Genomic DNA, 7005 nt, shown 5'->3' on the forward strand with positions numbered 1-7005 from the left:
AAAAAAAAAACAGTACAGACATCTAAAACACTGAAGCCTGACTCTGACTGTCCCTGATTGTTTAGCCCATGCTCAGCTGTGGCTTTGTAAATACAACATCAATGCTGTGCCTCTACTCTAATCCACTGAAAAGTGATTACAAGGCTATTACTGAGATCACCATCCTGAAAATGAGTTTGGACGCTGCCCACATGAGAGAACAAGAACAATGGTAGCCATTTGCTTCAGCCTATCCGCTCCTCCCTTTGCCACAGCAGGAGAATTAGCCACGTGGCTGCAGTATCTTACTCAGTACTAGCGACAAGGGACACACTTACTGTTATTGGGAGAGGGCGAAGGTGTTGACTGACAAGTTTCAAGTCTGGCATGTGTGTTTAGGGCTCATTGTTTTGGGGCCATTTTCAGGTCATGGGTACTGAGAAAATAGACTCTCATACTCCACCTGGCAAATTCTTGCACTATAATCAGATCATAATGGTGTAATAAATGCTTTAGATAAAATGTTCTCCTTAGATTAGTGAAAATATGGACAACTATAAGGCAAACAATGTTGTTTTTTTTAATTTTTAATAATTTAGCTATGCAAATTTATTACTACATTACTCATAGAAATAAGTGCATGGGGTATTCTAGTAGGTTGATCTGATTGCCTAGTGCATACAAAATAATGTGCAGACCATTCTGGATTTTCTAATGCTTAAATTGTTCTGAATTCTCACATGGGCATTATAAACAAAATATACATATAGTGATTACAAAAGGTATTCAGAGACTTTAACGTTTTCTCAATTTACATTAAGTTACAGCCTTACTTTAAAAATGTATTACATTTTGGCTTCATTAAAAAATAACTGAAGAATAAAAAGCGTAAACTGATTTTTGATCACCTTTGTAAGCATATTTAAATTATTATTATTATTATTATTATTATTGCTACTACTACTAATAATAATAATAACAGGATAAGAGGATTCACCTGAGCTCAATTTCTGTAGTTATAATAATAAAATAATAATGATAATAATAATAGGTTTCCTGTGACGCAAGTATAGATCGGATAAGCAGTACAGACAATGAAATAAAAAAAAATATTATTTTATTATTATTATCATTTTATTATTATTATTATTATTATTATTATTATTATTATTATTATTATTATTATTATTATTATTATTATTATTATTATTACAGAATTTGCGATTTTCAGGAGAATCCTGTTACCACTGATTATCATAGAGGTGCTTCTTTATTAATGTTCTGTGTTTAATTTCAATTAAATTTAATTGGTGGTACATGATTTGGAAATTTCTCTATTAAATTGCTGCAGTTTACTCTACATGTTGGGGAAAAACACAAACAAACAATAAATGGGGTCAAAGGGACTGTCTGTCAAGATTTATAACTGTATTGTCTCAAGGGACTGGTCTAGAGAAAGTTAAATTTAATTAGAAAATTGAAAAGAAAAAATAGAAAGTTAAAAAATGTAGATAAAGGAAATGTCTCTCAGGTCTTTATGGTAAAGTGTCCACATTCCTCAATGAAAGGCTCACTCTGAGATTGCCAAAAGGCAATTATAGCACAATCTATGAGAAACAGGAACTCTTTGGCCTGAATGCCACGCATTACAACTGGACAACGCATTACAACTTGCTCATTACCTAGCCAATTTCATCCCAATAGCAATGCACAGTCATAGCAGCATCAAGGATGTGGATACAGGGTTGCTTATCAGGGTCAGGGGCATGACGAATGGATCAATCATTCGATCTAATCCAGTTAAAATAATGCTATAATCTAAAAAAATAAAGAAAATGTGAGTCTGAAAGACTGCATTCTATGTACAGGCAATTTCTTTGGATTTTATTACCCTTACAGCTGGTTTTTCAGGTAAATATAAATAAATCATGTCATGCAACCCTAACAAAATGAAAGTGGGGCTGCACTTTGTATATGTGAGCACCGGTGTGTGTTTTTGTCTTGCATATGGTAGTCACACAACACTAGGCATTCACAGCATCACACAGCACACATTTATTTAATTAGGCAGGAAGCAGACCCTGTGACATTCTCCCGCTTATTTATGATGTGTGACGCCCAATGACGAGGCCAAAGGGCTACCAAAAAGGAAGCGCCCTGTTTTGGAGTTTGCAACAAATTTATTCCCAGTCATAATTCTTCATAGCATTTATGTCTCACTATATGTTGTAGAAGGTTGCAATTAGTTGCGACTCTAAGCTACATCTGTTTGGTGGGCAAACGAGAGCTGGGGGTGTTTCTTTGTGAAATTTTATGTCTGTGTACGAGGTTTTTGGAGTTGACATTGCTTATAATAATCTTTGACATATAAGTAAATTAATGCACCATTAGGATTTTGGTTTTGCCAAATTTCCAAACTTAATCACAAGTTGTGAATAAATGCAAGTGTTCAACCAGCTACATGTGGTCAGCGCATCACTGAATTGACTTCAGGTCAGCTATCAGTGCTAATTAGTGACTGGTCAAGTGAAGTTGACTAGGTTTATGACTTGTCAGAGTAGTGTAAGTCTGAGAGCACACACAGGTACCCCTGTCTCATCATAACCTCAGTCATATGCATGTGTGTGTGTGTGTGTGTGTTTGGCACTGGTAGAGAATGTTTGTTGAGTGGAAAATGGACTCTAAAGCTTCTCTACTCACCTTTCGCAGTGGCAACATTTAGCACTCCTATCTATGCCTCTCTTGCCTCTGCCCAGAACCCTACCCACACCCACATTTCCATATTAAGTTTTCACAACCTGTTTTAGGAGTGATAGGAGGATAAAGTGATTTTACAGGAGTAGTGCCCTTCAACAGATGGTCAGACACTGCTTGGAAGGGGGGAGGTATGAAGTTTGAATGTGACAAAATGCAAAGTGGAATTTGCCAGTCCCTCTATTCCAGAATAGGTCCAGGGAAAAAGCTTGCAAGCATACGATGGCATGTCCTTCGCGAGCCTGGCGAGTTTGGTTGACAGCTGCGATGTTTATAGGCCGGCTTCGATGACAGTCAGGCGGGATGGCTTGGCTCTTTTCAGACAGGAATTAGGTTTGTCATCAGATTCTAAAATCCAGCTGATTTATGGCATTTCCACTCTTGTTTTCCCACTAGACCTCCTTTCACCCTTCCTGTGAATGCAACTTTATCACCACCCAAGATACAATCTTCATGATGGGTTGATGGCATTTGGAGAGGGGAGTTTGTTTACTTCTTATTTTTCACCAAAGTGATAATTTTCCTTGTGTGTCACTTTTATCAGAGAGATAGAGTTGATGTTTAATGCATTGCACACCATGATGTGTTGCACTTCCTTATGTGTTTCACTCTCTGAGGCCCAACATCAATCTTTTTAGTGCTTGAGAAGAAGTTGGTAAATGCTTAATATATTCTGATACATTTCAGGAATGTAATCCAACAAATATATGACATGCAGTGAAATGCTTTTTTCAGGATCATAGAAAGATAAATGTTTCTCAGAACAGAAAACAATATTGAGTACACATATATGATGGTGAGTCTTAATGATGTACGATCTAAGAATAGGAGATTAATAACCACCAACCTCCACGTATTCAACTCGAACACAAGTTTTTATGATGTTTCCTTAAATGCATATTTAAAAATTTATGCAAGACAACAATTGTATAGATACTCATATACTCATACTGTCATCCAGCTTATCATATAGTTCATGAAGTCTCTTATTATTATTATTATTATTATTATTATTAAATCATGTAGTACATATTTTATATTTCTATATGTAGATGTTCAAATAATCAGAGATACAATATCACCTTCTGGCTTTGCAAAAACTTCATCCATAAAGTTTATGAAGGTCAGCAAACCTTATGACTTTCACAATATTAATGTATTTTATTAAAAGAAATAGCAAGTGGTGTATCCTCTCAGCTTTAATGAAACCTTTCTTTGTGACTCATTCCCGTCTCCTTAATCAGTGCATTCATATTCCTCTTATAAAGCCAGGAGCATCAGACATCAACAAATTACCCATTATTTTCAGTATCAAAGAAATGCATTTCTGTCCAAAAATGTAAGACTACATTAAAAATGTTTAATTAAAACCGGAAATAAATTAGAATTTTTCTTATATACTTTAAAAAAAATTTAAAACAAAAAATGAAATGTGACTATTTAAAGGTCACTATTCACATTTAAGCACATTTGTGATATTGAGCATATTAACAGCTCTGTACAAAAGGTCAGATTTTTTGTGAATCTTATCTCTTCCTCTCTTCAGATGACATGCTGATGAATTTGCTCTAACACGAATTAACAGACTAAACACTAAGAAATTCATGAAAACATTCAAGACTCTACTTTTCACTCAGCTTATTGTGACTGATATTATTTAGAATGAAAACAGACATATTATAAAAATTTTTTTTCAATTTTGGAGAGGGGAGTTTGTTTACTTCTTATTTTTCACCAAAGTGATAATTTTCCTTGTGTGTCACTTTTATCAGAGAGATAGAGTTGATGTTTAATGCATTGCACACCATGATGTGTTTTATCAGAGAGATAGAGTTGATGTTTAATGCATTGCACACCATGATGTGTTGCACTTCCTTATGTGTTGCATAAGTGATAATATAAGGGACGAAGTTTCTTAGTATTTAGTCTGTTAATTCATGTTAGAGCAAATTCATCAGCATGTCATCTGAAGAGAGGAAGAGATAAGATTCACAAAAAATCTGACCTTTTGTACAGAGCTGTTAATATGCTCAATATCACAAATGTGCTTAAATTCCATGATGAATTCCAAAATTCCAAACAGAAGCATTTTCTCTAGCGCTCTCGGACTTTCGGACCGCGCTGTATTTACTCTCACATTTTCAAACCCTTTTGTGTCTCTTCTGGCCCCTCATTCCAGACCCTATTGTGCTGCTTACCCCCTGCTGTATCTTCCTCTGTGTTGTTAACTGAGAGGATTTCACATGTTGTAAATTCTGAGCAGATATATAAATCACTGGACAGGGTGGGTAGGGGTGCGTAAAGGGATCTGCAGACTTTTGCCCCATGGGTCATTACTGCTATTCCAAACCTGGCCGATTCGTGTTCGACACTCTGCCCACCAGTGCAGCTGTTTTGAGAAAAAATTCAATTCAATTCAATTCAATTCAATTTTATTTGTATAGCGCTTTTAACAAAGAGCATTGTCTCAAAGCAGCTTTACATAAGAAACAACATAAGAAAACAACAAACATATAAACAGACAGTCATAGATGTTATACCAAGTGAGCAAGCCTGAGGTGACTGAGGCGACTAGTGATACTGTATAAGAAATAAGGCCCAAATCTGTGCTTCATTATTACTTTGGTTTGACCAAATTTCTAGACCTTCTATTGTTTGAATACATTCTTGTGTTTTTTTTTTCCATAAACATTGGTCAGTGTGTGTAAATATCTATGTGTAAGTTGTTCCTATTGACATTTCGCCAAATGATTAATTGATTAAGTATCCTCTGAACACAACACAACAAACAGAAATCACTAGCAGTGCACAGTGCATCCTACATCTGGAACATTTCGGTTTGAGTTACAGTGCTACATGTAAATGAGGGAATTCACACACATTCATTAAAGGCCACTGAGACACCTTACCCCCCTTTTCACATACGTGACATGCTAGCGTATAATCATATTTATAGCCATAGTCAGGTGTTTGGTGATCTCCTTTAAGCATGTTGCATTCTAAAAGGATGTAAATGACAAACAACTGGTTTATATGTAAACTATGTGAGAAATTCAGCTAAAAAGAGCGTAGGCATGGACCCATTCTAAGATTGAACTAGGAGCAGGTGCTTTATTTTTGAGCGCTGGCAAGCAGCACAGATGACAAACTCATGGACTGCTGTTTGTCCAGGAGTGAACAAGGAAAACCAGGTGCACGGATGGTGAAATGTTGTCCCCAATTCCACAGTGTTGCTATAAGACAGTCCCCCAATCACCACCTCTATACTTCCTCTCTATGATCCATCATTAGCTGACAGAGTGTGTCCGTGGGTGAATTTCTGCTCTCTAAATAGACCTGCATGGCTTGCTTTTTTGGTCACGATTGCCTGCAATCCTAGTAATGCAGCCTGTGTGATGGACCAGGAACACACCTCTGCTTGTCAACCCGGGAGCAGCCCTGACTGACCTGCCAGGGTTATTTTTGGTCTTACTCCCCCACTCCCTTACTCTTTCCATCTTGCTCTATCTGTTGCTGTCTCATGTTTGATCCTCTCTCTCTCTCTCTCTCGCTCTCTCTCTCTCTCTCTCTCTCTCTCTCTCTTTTATTCCCCCTCTCATCAATCACTGCCTGTTGGAGGTGGAAAAACCAAACAATACCCCCTGAGGACACAAGGGGCATTTTTGAAGTGGTGGCAACAACTTTGCAACTTTTCAAAAATATTCTGTGCCCAGCAGGAGTTTGTCCCATGAATCTGCCAGCTGCTAAAAGCTCACACTCAACAGGGACTGTCACTAACTTGGTCCTGTCTGGAGCAAAGTCATTTACACTAGCAATTAGTACTTAATAAATCAAGAGCTTGTTTTAACACACTTAATCCGTTCACTGTAGGGTGCTCTGGGAACAGTAGGCTTAAAAAGGTTAAACATCTCTTTATTACACAGGACAGTAGCTGGACATATTATGATAAGCCTTGCTGCTTTATTAAGGTGAAAGTCATCTAAGGTTATATATTATCTCTTATATCTGAGGAAATGAATTCAAATGGCACTAATTACCTTATATTGGCGAGGTTATAGTGGCAGATTCTAGTAATCATAATAATCATAATCATGCCATCTCTGTCAAAAACAAATAATAAGCATAACTTTAGTGCTTACAGTGTTGATCAAGTGCCTGTAGTTCTATGTGTTAATTACTTGCATGTATTACATTAATGTCACATTAATGAAATGATTTTGTTTTGAAGCAGTATGAAATGCATGGAATAGACAAGAAGAAATTTGCTTTAAA

This window comes from Hemibagrus wyckioides, linkage group LG06 (genome assembly GCF_019097595.1).
Source record: "Hemibagrus wyckioides isolate EC202008001 linkage group LG06, SWU_Hwy_1.0, whole genome shotgun sequence".
In the NCBI taxonomy this organism is placed as follows: Eukaryota; Metazoa; Chordata; class Actinopteri; order Siluriformes; family Bagridae; genus Hemibagrus; species Hemibagrus wyckioides.